Below are 16,852 nucleotides of genomic sequence, written 5' to 3' on the forward strand. Positions count from 1 at the left end.
CAGGACTCAACAGCAACAACATAGAGCCTCTGTGCCTCTGTGCAGGACTCAACAGTTCCGACTTGTCTTGCCTTCCTCTGCTGCCTTTTCTATCCTCAACCCTCCACTGACACAATGGCAAGTACTCAGTGGTTTAAGGGAGAGACAGACCAATGGTAAGAAGACTCTCTCTTCTTACCATCTCTGACCATCATTTGACTGTGGGGGTGAGGCCTGGTCCATTACCTGCCAATGAGACTTCACCTAAGCATGGGACTCATGAAAGCACGAGGGGAAGCAAACTCCTCAAATCATTATTGGGCAACTACTGGAGGCAAATGAGAATAGTGGACACACACACATGCAAATGCATATGGCTGCGCACACACACACACACACACACACACACACACACACACACACACACACACACACCACTCCTATCCCAGGATGTATTTGAGCCAATGTGTGGAAAACAATCTCCAGCTCTTTGTTGTATGTTGGCTTCCAAAGTGAACTGAAAATATTTCATGAGGATGACTTGTAACATTTATGGATTTCATCATGAATTCTTTATTGCCAGGAAAGAAGTGGAAAGATTTCTCCATATCTTTCTGCCTTCCATTCTTTGTGCCTAATAAGTCAGTTTGGCTATAGTCACGTAGGCTACACCTACACACACACACACACACACACACACACACACACACACACACACATGAGAGAGAGGCAGACACAGAGAGAGACAGAGAGAGGAGAGACTCTCTCAGGAAGAAGAATGTTTTGCTTTCCCTCCTTTCTTTTCTCTCCTTAATTAGCTCAACTTCAGGTAGAGTGATTCCAGGGACCCAGGGACATAATTTAAAGCTCCAGAGAAGGCCAGACATTGGCCTATTAGAACAAGCAAATCAAAGTAACTGAATCAATTAAAGCTGAAAACAGACCATATTCTGCTAAATGTACTCTAATTGGCAGAGAATGTAGAGTGTGCTTTTGAAATGCCATTTTAATGATCCCAGGGAGCAAAGCACTCATTTGAACTTACAGTTTCTTCACCCACTGCCTCACACCCTCTATTGGATAGCTACCAGTTTGGGCAGCTCAGCTGGTGAGAACACCATGGCTGTGGAAGTGAGCAAAATGGGCTGGATTTATCCTTTCCTGGCTGTCCAATCGGTGCCGATCTGAAGTTGTCTTAAAGGCTACGAGATATTCTCTATAAAAGGATATGGCGTTTTTTTCAAAGGCTTAACTACAATAATTCACGATAACATGACAAATAGCAGATGTGGAAGAAACTGTGTTGTTACTAGGGATAGAGTCACTGTAACATGTGACTTGCATTCTTTTATTGAATAAGTTAAAGTACTTTGTTGTCAAAGAGAAAAAGATTAGCTAAGTGGGATCTAATGTTATCAAGCTGTTACCTAATTGTTTATATGTTAACATACATATTTCTGGATATAAGCATTCATATAACATATATATGAGTAAATATATAATATAGTGTGAATAATAGTAAAATGTTGCTATGGAAACCACTATTTTATATAGTACACACCAATAAATCATTTTTTAATGATAGGCTTTAGAGTGTCCGCAAACTATTGCTCTGAAGTTGGAGAACTTAATACAGGCTGAGTGTTCTGAGTGAATGATTCATCCTAACAAATTGATTTATCACAGACTTTGGTCATTTTTGTGCAGTTAGTCACTTATCTTTGTTTGAGGGTTAACTAAAATACCAGTGTGCTTGTCTAAGATAACAGAACTATGCCTTTAACACTCTATCGATAAAACATTACTCTCCTAGTACCATTAAACCTGGCATATAAGAAATCTCTTATGTCAGTTCTCTGTGAATCACTGAAGTATAAATTTGAGGAGTATAGAAAATATTATACTTGCCTCTGATATCTAATTTTATAAACATATCAAAGTATACCCTGGGAAATACTCTGGAATTACGGCATATTAATGTAAGAGTATTTTGTACTGTCAGTAATGTAATCATGTAGATGATGTAGGAAAATTTGGTCTCACAGAAAAAGTCGTATAAAATGCCAAGTTTCTTTTTCTGTGTTGTTATTAGGTTGGGCTGGTTACTATTCCAGCTTTATCTCTGGGGTAGTTCTCTCCTGGGTCTGAAACCGACTTTCCTTGTCAGTGCTTGATTTCCTGATAGATATAAGATGGATTCTTCTTAAGCAGCTTCCTTAGGTGTTGGAGAGTGTCCCTTATGTAAAATGGACTTTCTGTTAGGGAGAAAACGCTAGGAGAGGCCACACCTCTGCTTCCCCTCGACATCTGTATGTAGTGCCTCTAAACACACAGTGGCCATGCTGGGAGAGGACAAAACTGACTTGGGTGTGGTTGCTCAGAGCGAAGAAAATGCTTGATACTTTACCTTTGGGACTCCAATTTTACCTTTGGTAAGAAAGTACTTCTGCATCACTAATGAATAGCCACAGAGAATAGCCTGCCATTAATTACATGTTCCTGTTCGTGTACCTGCTAATAATACATGAGATAACCGGCCACACATGTGTTAGCCACTTCTGGTTAGTGTTACTTTTCTTTGCTTGCTTTCCCTGAAGGCAAATTGTTCCAAGCAAATGTAATTACCTGGAAGGAAGAGAAACATCAGGAAAGATGGAATTGAAAGTAGTTAAGAAATGCAAGATAATGAGTTACTATTAGAGACTGTTAAATGGGAGGCAGGCTCAAGTATAGACTTCATCCTGACCTGCATCCTAGATCTACCTTGACCAATGACACTGCCTTGGGGGATATTTTCTTCTTCCTGTCTCCTCCCGCCTTCCTGGGTAGTAGGGCTGCCAGGGTGCAATACCCTTTCCCAGGATTCCCAGTCATCTCCCCTCCTGTTGACATAACAGACTGTGCACGAGGCCATAGACACTGTCGTCTACCCTCCACAAACTCAGATTTTATTTCAGACTTCTGCTCAGAGTCTCGTGAGTTGTGAAGAGAACCACATTTTTTCTCCTGGTTCTTCAGACCTCTTCTGAGAAACTATGGTCCTCTGAAAAGTTCAGTATCTTGAGGTTACTGGCTTAGAGTCTCCATTCTCATGTTGGTTGTCAGGTAAATGCTACCCTCAGCTGGACTAGGCTGTCAGCAATTCTTCGATAATGAGAATCTTAAGAGAGACATGCATAGATCTAATCTATATGGGAAGTAGAAAAAGGCAAGATCTCCTGAGTAAATTGGGATCATGGGACCTTGGAAGAGGGTTGAAGGGGAGGGGAAAGGCAGGGAGGAGAGCAGAGAAAAATGTAGAGCTCAATAAAAATAAAAAAAAATAGATTTCAAAGTTTTTCATGGTCTGGTGTTTTACTTCTTTAATTGGGCAGAGGGATCTTTCATCCAAGTATGTGCAAACCAAGTCTTATATGGCATAATACAACACTGGAAATGGTTTTCCCTGCTGCTTTGCCTATCCTACAAACTGGCACATATGTTCTGCTGCACTGGAGGGAAGAGGGTTACTGCAGGGGAATGACTCACTGGATTTTAGGTTAGTGTGTGTCTACCAGAGACCCCATGACCTTGGTCACCGCTTTCTACCTACTAATCTATAATCAATCACCCAGGCCCCTAATAGGCAGCAATACCTGGAGATCCTATGCACTGGGGGATATCTGGAAGATTGGAGGGTTTACTTGGAACCAAAGTCTAGGTTTCTCCTAACAGTGTCTTCCTTTGTAAAATGTAAAGTAATTTGTATTAAAATCTTCATAGGACTATAGGTAATATGAAAGAAAAAATACACACTTTAAACTTAATATTTAATGGGATCTCAAAGGAAGGATTTCTGAACATGAAAGTCAAAGTGCTGGCTAGATGCTTCAGCAGTTTAATAGCGGTTGCTGGAAAAACCAACAGTCTGATTCCAACCCCGAGACACACACTGAGGAAACAGGAATGGTTCCCAGAAGCTATGCTCTGGTCTCCCCTTATGTCATACGTGTGTGAACACACACACACGCGTGCGCGCGCGCGCACACACACACACACACACACAGTCCAAATGTAAAGCAATTTTTTCAAAAGTAAAAGTCTATAATTTTGTGCTCACAGGTGAACCAGTACTTCTTAAGAAACATTCTGAAGCAAACTACCCCTTTTAAAGTTATCTTTTATAGTCTCCTAGTGCTCTATAAATTTTAACCATGACCTTAAGGTTCCAGATTCCTCCCAGGGCTCTGTGCTTCTTCTCAGTCTTTTGGCTCCTCCCACCTCTGTACTTTTGGGAATTAAAACCTCAACCTTTCACCCCACATTCATCCTGAATTTATATTCACACTTATTTGTGTAACCCATCTAGTAACCTGCCCTATAAATCTCAGCTTCAAGAAGACAGTGAGAGAAGATGAACCGTTTAAGAGGCTCTGCATTCACAGGGTGGCCAGAGATTTGAATACAAGGCACTAAGCTCTGAAGCCTCATTTACTTCTCTGTTGAGATGGACCCTGTGACTTGCTTGCAAAATTAACCGTGTAAGACATTTTTAGCAATACAAGTGAACTCGACATTTCCTATCTGTGCATACAATGTGTTTCCTCCAACTCTAGGTTTCTTGCAGGAACCTGCTTCAGATGGAATGACTTTTAAAAAATCAAGTGGGAGGCAACGGTCCACTAGGACTCAGAATTTGGAATTTGGATGACAGAGAATCATAACTTTAAGATCATGTTTGACAATATAACAAATAGGAGAACAGTCCGGAATACATGGAATTTTACCTCAAACACACACCCACAAGAAGGCATGCACGCATGCATGCATGCACATAGAAAACCAACAACAACTGGACTAAGTAAGGGCCTTTTAATACCATACAAATATTTTGATTGTAGTATTCATCCAAATATTTATAATAAAATATATCATAAAAATAGAGCTTTTGTGTGTATTTATATGATCCTTTCTGTGTCATAGGAGAGAAATTAAAATGCCTCAAAGAACTAAATTAGATCATGGATGTGTGGATATAAATCAGCCAGAATAGTGCCTCGGCACATGGCAGCTACTCAATAAATTGCATCATTTGAAGTTCGATGCCCTGGATTGCAATTCTCATATCTTTACTCATTATCTGGGTGACTGTGGACAAGCTGTTTAACCTTTAACCTCTCTGGGCCTTTTCCACATCTGTAATATAGAATACTATCAATATCTTTCTCACTCAGGTGTGATGAGGGACAGGTGCATTAATTTACAGAAGAATTAGGAGATGGGGGTATATGAAGGCTGCAAAGTATTTATTAAATAAAACATTGTTAGCCATTTAGGGAACAGAGTGATTTGATTGAAAAATCTTTTGCAAACCACACACAGTTATTACCCTCACACAGAGAGAGTCAAAAACAAAGGGGAAGACGGAGACACGTTTACACTAAAGTATCCTCATGAAGTTTGCAGAACAGCTTGCAAAAATAAGTTCTCTCCTACCATGTGGGTACCAGGGTTTGAATTCTGGTGGAAGTCTTGCCAGCACGCAACCTTACCAGCCTATGTAGCCATTTTGGTGACCCAAGAATGATGTAATTTATTCTAAAATCTGACACATGTGTCACATATATGACTCTGATCAACATCTCTGAGACAATTTTATGGTATCTCATTTGCTTCTCTTGATACTTTCATGCCTCCCATTTATTATCTAACTTTATTTTAAGGGACTTAGTTCAGAAGATGCTAAATGTTTTATACCTCCAATAATTAATTACTCAGGGGAAAGACCAAGGGTGTGACCTTGTAAAACTTTGATAAGGAAATAATGTGGAAGGAAGATAGACATTATTTATTGGGGTAGTTGAAAACACCCCAATAAATTATTGAGTGGGCCTCACATCAGACAATGATTGGCTACTCCCACGTATTCTGTGCAACCATTGCCCTAGAATAGTTTTCAGCCAGAAAAGATTGTAGGTTGTGACAAGGTTGCTGTTCAAGTTTTTTTTTTGTTGTTGTTTTTTGTTTTTCAGTAGCCTGTAGAGTACCTTTCCACATCAAAGAGACTAGAACACAGGGATGAGGGCTCCACCTTGGCCCCAGTTTGACTTCCCCATGCTTAATGGGTTATGTTGGGATTGTCCTCGGCAATGGGGCCATGCTGTCAGTTTTCGGAGCACAGCCTTTTTGTCCCTAGCAACAGCCTGGGTTGCTTAGGGATTTCCATGGAATCCCTTGGTCAGTAACCTAACCAAATATACCCCAGACCCACCACTAGAAGCCTTGCCTGGATGAAAGAGTTGGCCAGCTGAGACTCTGAGCTCCTCATTCCTATGAGGGCTCACCAGGATCACCTTCACAGAGTACAGGAAGTTTTCTCTGAACTCGATTTCCACATGCCCCCCCAAATGCCACCCACCCCAATTCCATCACTATCTTATCCCACACATTCTCACTACACCCTCCCTCAGAGTCTGCCCATATAATCCATATCTTTCCGCCTCCTCTTCCAAGCTATTCCCTGAATTCTGCAGGACAGATTGAATAAAGACCTTCAAGTCTGACTTTCTCCCCATGGATTGTCTGGCTGCAGGTCTCTGCATCTCCTCCTATCCACTGCCAAGGGAAGCTTCTGTGACAATGACTGGATAAAGCACTGATCTTTGAGTACAGCGGAAAGTCCTTAGGAACGAAGGGCACCAGGTCAACAACAGGTCTTCTGCGCATATATTATAGCTATTAGCTTCTATGGGACTCCTTAGTGTGAGAGCAAGTGGTTATCCAAATCTCACGCCTACTCTTGGGACTCTTTTCCTCCTGCTGGGTTGCTGTGTCCTATTTAGATATGACAGTTTTTTTCTTTATCTTATATTTTATTTTGTTGTTTTCTCTTGAAGGCCTGTACTTTTCTAATGAGAGTCAGAAAGAGAGTGGTTCAGAAGAAGAGGGAACTAGGGAAAGTAAAAGGGAAAGCTATAATCAGGATATGCTGTGTGTGGAAAGAATTGTTTTAATAAAAGAAGAGAGAGAGAGAGAAAGAAAGAAAGAAAGAAAGAAAGAAAGAAAGAAAGAAAGACGAAAGGAAGGAAGGAAGGAAGGAAGGAAGGAAGGAAGGAAGGAAGGAAGGAAGGAAGGAAGAAAGGAGGAAGGTGGGAAAGAAGGAAAGGAAAGGAGATTCATAGTGAATGGGTAACTCCCCCAAGGTCACACAGCTGGAAGAAGGCAAAGCCTGATCCAGAGGTCCCACATCTAACCCTTTGTCAAATATTGTTCTTAGCACACAGAATTCTATGGTAGGATTCATCACAGTGACTTAAATCCTCAGTCTGTTTAGATTGAAGTAATTCCCACAGACACAAGAGGATTCGAAAATAGGAGTCTCTTCATTATATATTCAATTGAGGAGGTAAATTAACTCATGATTTGATACCATGGAACAACTCATTTCCTACCATGGATGAAGTTGACATCAATTTCTGAGCTGCAAAGCTGTGGAGAAAGACTTCAGATTGACTTGGTGGCTTGTTTGAAAGTGAGAATTGGTACCACTGGTACCATAACTTCATATCTGCAGGCTGCTTTTGTGGCAGGACACTGATTTGCAGTCCTCTTTTTTCAACTTGTTTTCAATTATGAGCTAATGAAGTCTCCAACTCGAAGACAGTGCTTTATTTTCAAACAAAGTTTACCTGCTTGGGGTCTATGTATCCTTGTTTTTAAAAAAGGTATCAGCTGCATCATCAGCTGGAAGGATGATGCTATGCTATGACCTGTAGGTTGGGCAGAGCTGATTGACTCCAAGCTCCAGCTTGATACTTTCCTCTTGGTTACCTAAGATGTATTTTAGGAAATGGACATTAGATGCTGGCTCTGGAGAGTTTCATAAGTTCACACCAGGACATTTCTTCCAGGGACAGAAAGTCTGTTTATGACTTAAATAATAATAACGATTTATTTTACATACTTATATGTTTATATATTTTATATATATATAATATATTTTATATATTTGTTAAAATTTATATTTTAATGATTTACATCATTAAATATGAAAAGAAAAGGTAACTGGTAGCTCTGGAGGCAACTGGGCTGTAGGAGGTTGTACTACATCTAACATGCGCTCTAGGAATTGAACGTGGGTCCTCTGCAAGAGCAGTACCTACTCTAAACTGCTAAGCCTTCATGCCAGCCACAAAGATAAATATTTGAAAATGCTTTATACCTCCATTATGACCCACCAACTCCATAAATATTAACAGAATTATAGAAAACGCAACAAGATTCAATAGCATTAAGTCAAAGGTAAATATTTTTATCTTAATCAAGAACCAGTATTGGACTAAAGGTCTCAGACAGGCCTGGCCCTGCCTGTACATGACTACGTCTCTGAGCTGACTCTCCCCCTCACAGCTATCTCATCACCGTGGCTTGATGATCATGGAGAGAGTTCTTGAAACCTGTTCTGTCATCTCTCATACACGCCATGGCTTTTTCTTGAAGTGGTGTGGTTCAGCCAGGAATACAGAGCCCATGAAAATAATTTGTCAGTTGCAAATGAGGTGTAGTATCAAACTATGACACCAGAGTTCATCATGCAAAGACTGTTGCAGGGCTTGGCCATGTGCTGCTTGCCCTCGTGGGAGTCAAGTACGCTTGTTAATCCTCTGCCTCTCTGTCATTTCCCTCATTCCACTGCAAAAATGCCACAGTACAAAAAAAAAAAACAAAAAAAAAAAACCATGTTTCACTATCTTGTGTACTTGTTTGAACACAAGTATGCTTGGGGCCAATTTGTTCTTAAAATGTTTTTGGCACCATTTCTTGGCTCAAGGAAGGGAGGAAATATTTCTTGCCTTTTTTCATCTTTACCATTTTTTATATCTATCGAAATTTTTTTAAAGAAAATTCTAACCCGACTGAAGTGGAAGGAAACAGCATGGACGAGAGTCTCCATCATCCAGCATGTTTCCTTCACAGACAGCCAAGTTCATTTCCAAAACCATACACTTACTCCTTCCTACTCTGTCTCGCACTTCACCCCTAGACAAAAGGAGAGTGTGGTCCAGCTTCCCAACTCTCAGGGAGCTCATCATCTACACCAGGAGACAAACGCTTGACTGGGATGCAGAGCGATACAACTTCTGAGACAGCTGTGTGGAGCAGGGCAGAAGAGCACAGACTGCAGCCACCTACACAGCAGAGGTGGAAGGAGCCAGCACAGCTTCCTGCAGCTGCACTCATACCAATGAGTAACTTAACAAATAAACACAAAAAATCTTGAAATAACTACCTAGCTCTAGTCCAAGCAAGACCCTATTACTCTAAGAAATAATTCTTACTCTTCCTTTCTATTTTACCCTGCTTACATGAATACAAATTCTTTTTTGAAATTATTATTTCAAAGGCTGAAAACTAATTATTTGCCCACTGATCTGCAGAATTGTCTCAAATAGGGAATGGGGAGTGTTTTACATCAGCTAATTGTATATTCTTAAGGTTGGTAATGATGTTGGAGATGGAGTTTTGGGTTTCAAGTGAAGATAACTAGTTTGATTGCCTGCATTTAAAAACCAAACATTGTTAAAACCCATTCGAGGTGTGACCATTTTCTTAAGGTCCTACGGACTGAAAAAGAACCTTGGCTTGGCCTGTAGCTAGGTTCCACTAAGCCCCTCTGTCTCTCTTTGTCTCAGCGACCCTCTTTCCTCTCTGAAGTCATGCATTTTTACTCTGTCTTGAAGGGGAAACATCCTTTCAAACTCCTCAATTCATAATTTAAGAAGTTTTGTTAGATCAAAAGGAAAGAAAGAATGAACAGAAGCGAAGCGGGTGGAGAGCTTTAATATTTGAGGCACCGCACTGTATCTAGGGCAGCTTTTCTGCTGGCCGCTGTGCAGCACAGGCAGAAAAAAAAAAGTGAATCCAGAGTGATTTATTCAAGGTTGCTCAGTGTGAGTCAGAAAAGATTGGGCATTTCAATGCCAGGCAGAGCTGATATCTTTCTTCCCTAAAAAGGTGTTTTTGTATGTGATTGGTTTCAATCCCGAAAAGTAAACACGATCACAGTTCATACATTTCAAGCTGCTTTTTCTTAAGGAGAGAGGTGTTGGGATGCTGCAAAGGAAAAAAAAGATGTTGGCTATGTAATACAAATACAACCATGACCATGATTAGGACATAGTATGACCCTTTGTAGACCATTACAAGGGTAGGACAATAATGCATAGGGGAGGAGATATGCAGAGGACAAGAAAGTAAGCACTGGCGAGATCTCCTACCTGAGCCTTCCAGAACCTTCCTCAGCTTCTTTATCCTTACATATGTATAAGCTCCTTGTTCTTCTGCATCCTTTCTGGCTGCCCCCCACAAATACCATAGCCATAGTTCAGAATCTCTTGGTTAAAATCCAAGTATGTAGAGTCAAATAGCACTGCCTTCAAACTGAAAGCTTTTTCCAATCAGTCAAGGGACTTTGGGCAAGCTCATTTAGCTCTCTGAGACTTGGGCTTGAAAAAAAATGAATGTAATCTTGTCTGCTGCCGAGGTTGTTATGAGATTAGATGAGTGTCCATGGATCTGACTCATCGTGATGAATAAATTGTAAGAAAGATTATAATATTCATGATATATATTCCATAGATTATTTTCCTGTTTCCCCTTACATAAAGGAAGTTGGGTCTCTAGAACACACTCCAAGTGAACACGGAGGTCTCTTTAAAGCCCATTCAACAGGCTCTGCTATGAAACTCAATTTTCTATTATTCAGCTATTGCTGTGGGATAAATGTGTTCTTTCTGCAAAATGACATTTCACTTCTTCACAACACTTATTTTCTTCAGCCCTAGCAGGACTCTGAACATAATAGACCAGCATATCGCACATGGGAACTGAGAAGATGGCAGAAGCAGGAAGTTGTCTCTGGCTCATCTCACACCAACTCTCTGAAGGGTCTTAGGAAACACAGGTCCCATCTTTTCAATGGAGGCAGAGATGGCTAATATCTAGGGCACAGAGAAGAAGCTAAGCAAACAGGGCTTGTTAAGCTCCCAAGTGTTGGGACATGGAGTCTTTTTTCCTCTCCAAACATATAGAGAGCCATCTATAAAAAAACTAGCTTTTCCTCTATCTTTTACTTTTCATCACCAAAAGCTCCTTCTTTATGATGTGTTTAATATATGTTTTTATTACAGATATTTTAATACTCTTCCACTGTTAATCTGTTTCTTTGGGGGGTAGTATCAACTATGAAACATCTGAAGAATTAATCTTTTTATCCGACACTTCTCTTTTGTCTCCCTCAGGATGTCTCAACTTAGAAAACATTATTCCTAAGGTCACATGCTTTTCAGCTCTTGTAGACTATTAAGCCCTAACTATTATGAAGTCCATGTGATGATTTTCATGTGCTTTCATTCACTCCATGTATCAATCAATGGCTTTCAATAATGGAATAGAGTTGTAAAGCTTCTTTGGCAGCAAAGGCCTCCATTTGAAAGCGAAGTTCCCATTGGGTATCATCACGAAACTCCCTACGTGAGGCCATTCAGTTTCCCAGCAGATGGGGGCTTTGTCACATCAGTATTTATCTCCTTTTTATAGTCAAAATCATTTGAATCGTCCAATTAATTTTTGGGGTTTTTTTTCGAGACAGAGTTTCTCTGTGGCTTTGGAGCCTGTCCTGGCACTAGCTCTGTAGACCAGGATAGTCTCGAACTCACAGAGATCCGCCTGCCTCTGCCTCCCGAGTGCTGGGATTAAAGGTGTGCGCCACCATTGCCCTGCTCATCCAATTAATTTTGTAGAAGAGTAGAGCTCTGGCTTTCTGACACTGAGGCTGGAAAGTTACATCAGAAGTGATTAATGCTCTAATTGGAGACTAAGGGGGTAGGGCGTCTTAGAAAGAGCCTAATTTTAAGCAGGTGATCTGAAGATCCAGGAGAGAGAATACAGAACTTGAGTCTAAACACCACAATCTGAGGACATCATACAGAGATAGGGCTGTGGCTATGCTCACACATTACTGTGTCTTACTCTTTAAATATGTCTTCCTTTGAATGCAACCCTGTAAGAGATTGCCCAGAAGAGATAATACACCTCCAGCATTGATACTATGTAAAACTGCAAGGGTTTCCGAAGAAGAACAGGAGGACCAAGAAGAAAGAGCAGGAAGGGGGATGATGCAGTTCCTTAAAAGGAAGGTTTTGCATAAGTAGGAGGAAAATGAGTTGTTCTCAAGATTTGCAGACTAGCAAGAAGCCTTTCCAGGTTTCCCAGGCTTCAAGGTCACGAATCATGTTAAAAACATGGCTTTGGGTCTCAGGAGGCAACATACTGGTAATGCAAGACTGAGCAAGAGAATTCTCTTCCTCGACACACATCAACTGTACAGCAACTTTGAGAGATTGGTAATATCGTCTTCATTTAGCAGAGCAGAAATCTTGAGTATGGGGAGGTTCAGTGAATTGTCCCGACCCACAGTGAGGGGCAGAGCATTTCCTTAGATCTAAGTGGATTCCTGGCTTCACTGTAAGCAATTGCCTCCGTTTCCCTGGATCTTATAAACATATTGAACATCTGTAGCATATTTTATTCATGTCAATGGGGCATATACCAAGAAATTCCGAAAGACTCAGGATAAGGGAGGATTTCACATTGGTGAGAGGAAAAATTTAGATTTGATGTGAGCATTTTGGACTTCCAAAATCATTTCTGTAGAAAATGTAATGCACTACAATGCAAATTTCTAGTGTCCCTGGGGATCTAGAAGTTGTCTTAAGGCATCGAAGACCATTTAGAATAAATAATTCTCAATAAAGTTAATTTTGGAAGACACTCTGTTTATGAGGACCGTCACACATCAGAGGAATGGACTAGAAAACCTGAGAAATGTACATGTAAGTTTGAAGTGCTCATCCTGGACAAAAGCACACTTTTACATCACTCAGTAAAATTCAGAAAGAAAGCATAATAATTTCTTTTCACATCAGAAATGTCACCAGCAGTTCAAAGATTAGTGTTATTATATGCATTACGCACAGAGAGAAACAGAAGTATGCCAATTATGACTAGAAAATACTGTTAATTATAGGTTATATACTAACTCCATTAATGTATACATGAGAATATGCGTGACTCCTAGAACCAACCAATCATAGTGTTTTTATTCAGTCTCATTTCTATTAGGCCATGCCTCCTCATAGCCATCCTCAATACTGTATATTCTACTTGATACTTGGCTTCTCTATTTCCCCTCCATTTTGAAAATGTTTCACTACCAGAATATTTAACTCATATACAATACTCCAATATATTTGATGGTGCCATAATTTGACATGTTATAAATTACTGGGTAATTGGGTTGTTGCCTTTAGTGTCTCGCTAAACAACGCCATAGTAAAAAGTTTGATGATAACTTTTTGAACTTACTTTGATTTTTTTTTACAGGAAAAATCCCATCATAAATTGAATAAATAGATCAACAGGCTAAAATAATTTCAGGATTTCATTTGTATATTTCTTAACTAGTTAAAAAAAAAGTTAGTCACATCGCTTATGTGAGAAAATGGATTTAAAAATCAGAAACCATAAGGATATGCTAGAAGCTTCTTCCTGAATCCAGACCCCACTAGGAGAAAGCTCCTATAGACACTGCAAGTTATTCTGGTCCTGCTAGGTCCAGCCTCCCCTCCCTTAATGGCGAATTAACTGTAAAGCATGTGTTGTGTCTAGACTGGTTTACTCAGCTGAACACAGACATCTTCATGGCATGTTTTCCTCAACAGAAAGGAAGGACCTTGAGAGCTCAACCTCCCGATGTCTCCCTCCAGAGGCCAACAAATCCATCTCTACACAATTCCATTACAACCGTATTTCCTTACAATCTAACATTTACTTTGAAATATCCTAATACCCCTCAACAAGGCCCATGAGTCTTCTCCGTATCCGGTTGTCACCTCACTTGACAGAATATTGAGGACAGACGACTGAGGGAGCCCACTCACTGGTTTGCTCCGTTGAACTCAGGTCTTGGCTAAACAGAAGAGGTCTTTAATATAGGAACCTAGTTTGCTAAAATGTACACATGCCACGAGTTTTGGATTAAATGTGTAGGTATGGACAGTGGCTCCCGACATGACTTACCTGCTGCCACTTTGCCAGCCCAGTCAGTCCAGTGGGAACGCTGACTTATCTAGGGAAAGGAAAATAAAGGCATATGAAATAGAAAGAAAGATGTGTGGCCTCAAGGAATTTAAACAATTCCTCATTACATGTAATATCTCTTTCCTTCATACTTCAGGAAAAGAACAAAAATGCAGTAAATGAAGATAGTACTCTGAACTCGAACACCACCTACAGAATTTAAACCCACACGGAGTCTAAACTCAGAAACGGTCTGGCAACATGAAACGAGATTCATTTTAGAGTCCGTTAATCTCTCACTTTAATTTTCTGAATGCAAAGAACCCCAGCAAACCTCAAGCTCGTTAGCCCAGGGAGGGGTCTGGCAAGTGAAAACAGTCTAATTACAAAATGCCTTTGAGATAGCAAGTGCAGTACGCGTCTGCTCTTCGGTGATTTGACTGCGAGAAAGGTGTAACCCACATGTTAATAAGCAACTTTAATTCATGCTGATAGGGAAGTGGTGTGTCTAACCCTGCCTGTAATTCTATACTCAGGCTCAAATGGCTTCCCTAGCATGAAAGAATACTGAACACAATATGATACAACAGCATTTCATATTTTTAAAGCCATCCTAAAATGGCTTCCTTTTGACCATATTCATTATGTTTTCAAGAAAATGCATAATTACATTTGATTGATACGCTTTGTTAGTTTTCTCTAGGGAAGGATTAAGTGCTAGAGATTTCTGCCAAAACTTTGTGGCTCCATTAAGATATCAGGACTCTATTAGGATCTGAGTTCATTACTGTTTCTATATCCTAGGAATGTTAGACATAAAGATGTAAATTCTCACTCACAAAGGTCAAATAAAAAATCTCATTTATATGTGTTTTAATTATCACTATAAACCTTTTGCCCAAATATATATAACTCCCACTTACCTTTTACCCTTTTTTAGTATCAATAGCCTCTCATGCTTTATGCAACATTCAAACAGTTATTTTGTGCATTTTTAGTTATAAAATCACTGGAATGGGCCAATTAGAAATGACTCCTCTTTAAAATTCCAGGATAAGCCCAATTAGCATAAGAACTTACATTAGAAAGAGGAAAAGGAATCTTGAGATAGCAAAAGACATCGCCTGCATTGCAATCCCTATAGGTTGACATTTTTCCAATACCGCCAGCGTAACATTTCTCACTAAAAATATTGATAACACGTTTAGATGTTTCATGATGGATGAATCTTGAACTTAGACTCAACATCAAATTTAGCTTCTAGGTCTCAATTCACATTTACGTGAAATCATCCAGAAAATGCAAAAGTTAAAATTACTTATCCCGATCTAAAATCATTTCCTAATACTCTGCTTTGAGTTTTCTCCAATCTTGAGCAATCTTGAGCTCTAGGACCTTTGGCAATGGTCCTAGAGCATCTTGCATATAATTTGATCACAGTACCTAATTTAGTATATCTTTTCCGTCAAATGTTAAGGTAAGGGAAGTGTCCATAAAAGAGTAACACATGGGGTGAGACACACAAGACAGGGGTCTGTGGCAGCAGAACAGGACAGAGGGATTAAGGTAAGGCTTTTGGGGTAGGGAAAGGGTACAGAGAACGAGAGACTTTCTAGGTTACTGAGTAGGAGATGCTCAAGACAGAAAAGGGATGCCCAGAAGGACAGCAGAGGATGTGTTTAAGGATTTCTATTGGTACCATGTCCACTAATCTACTGCGCTGGTCTCTGACTGATTTCTTTAATAGACACATTCATAGACTTGTGCGATGCTTCTTTATACTCAGTGATAATAGAGTCACTTCTAAATCTTCATTGTCCTTCACAGTGTTTCGTACAAGTTTTATTCCTGGTAAGAATCAATTGCTTAAAAAGAATGTCTGAGTGAGTAAGATTTTGTAGTAACCTAAAAGAAGATATTAAAAGACAAGAATTTAACATATATGCAACAGATCTAACAGTCAATCATGCATGCACAGTAACCTTGTTCATCATTCTTTAATCAAGGATTTTAAAAACTGTCCAAAAAAAGATAATTAAATGGACAAAATGCAGTCTGGCAGTAGAGTACAAGTAGAAATAATGAACTATCAGGATTCAAGTTAGGAAAAAATGAAAGTTTCATTAATTTAAAAAAAAATTAAATTTGAGGCAAATTGTCCAGGATTTGAAACAGAAGCCTTACAAAGAAGGCTAGGAGTGGTATTGCAATCTGGTGAGTGAGTGAAAGAAGCTAAAAGCAATCCCACTGCCATTAGCAGAGGGGAGACAGGGGTGCCAGAGTCAAGAAGGGAAAGTGCCCAGCTCTCTCCAACTAGACACTGAGTGTCAGGTGTGCCAGAGTCAAGAAGGGAAAGTGCCCAGCTCTCTCCAACTAGACACTGAGTGCCAAGACTGCCTTCACAAAACTCATACTTCAAAGGGGAAAGCAGTTTACCACACAGACAGGAAGACACGCCCAACCGACAAAATTGTATGCATGCGAAGATTCAGGTGAATACTCAAAAGTCATGTATTTGGTAATGACAGTGTCTGCAATCAGGAAAAATAGACAGGAGCATGTGGAGGCTGGGAAGGTAAGGCTGGTGATGAAATAAATCCATTCACACCAGGAATGTGTATATAAAAGAATTCTATTGTATAAACCAGACTGTTGATAAAGATAAGGACGAAGTCTTACCTCTTCTCTGTCTCTGTCTGTCTGTCTCTCTTTCTCTCTCTCTCTCTCTCTCTCTCTCTCTCTCTCTCTCTCTCTC

General features: G+C 39.9%; 1 protein-coding gene across 1 annotated transcript in view; it reads right to left on the reverse strand.

Annotated features, from left to right (window-relative positions):
- The window catches only part of Tenm4 (teneurin transmembrane protein 4), a 2,359,892-nt gene that overhangs the window by 1,553,142 nt on the left and 789,898 nt on the right, over positions 1 to 16,852 (reverse strand). Inside the window, exon 4 of the mRNA XM_026784248.1 lies at positions 14,098 to 14,146. The gene's annotated coding sequence lies outside the window, so the exon portion shown is untranslated. The remainder of the gene's footprint in view (positions 1 to 14,097; positions 14,147 to 16,852) is intronic.

The sequence above is a fragment of the Microtus ochrogaster genome, chromosome 22, assembly GCF_000317375.1.
Source record: "Microtus ochrogaster isolate Prairie Vole_2 chromosome 22, MicOch1.0, whole genome shotgun sequence".
Taxonomy (NCBI): Eukaryota; Metazoa; Chordata; class Mammalia; order Rodentia; family Cricetidae; genus Microtus; species Microtus ochrogaster.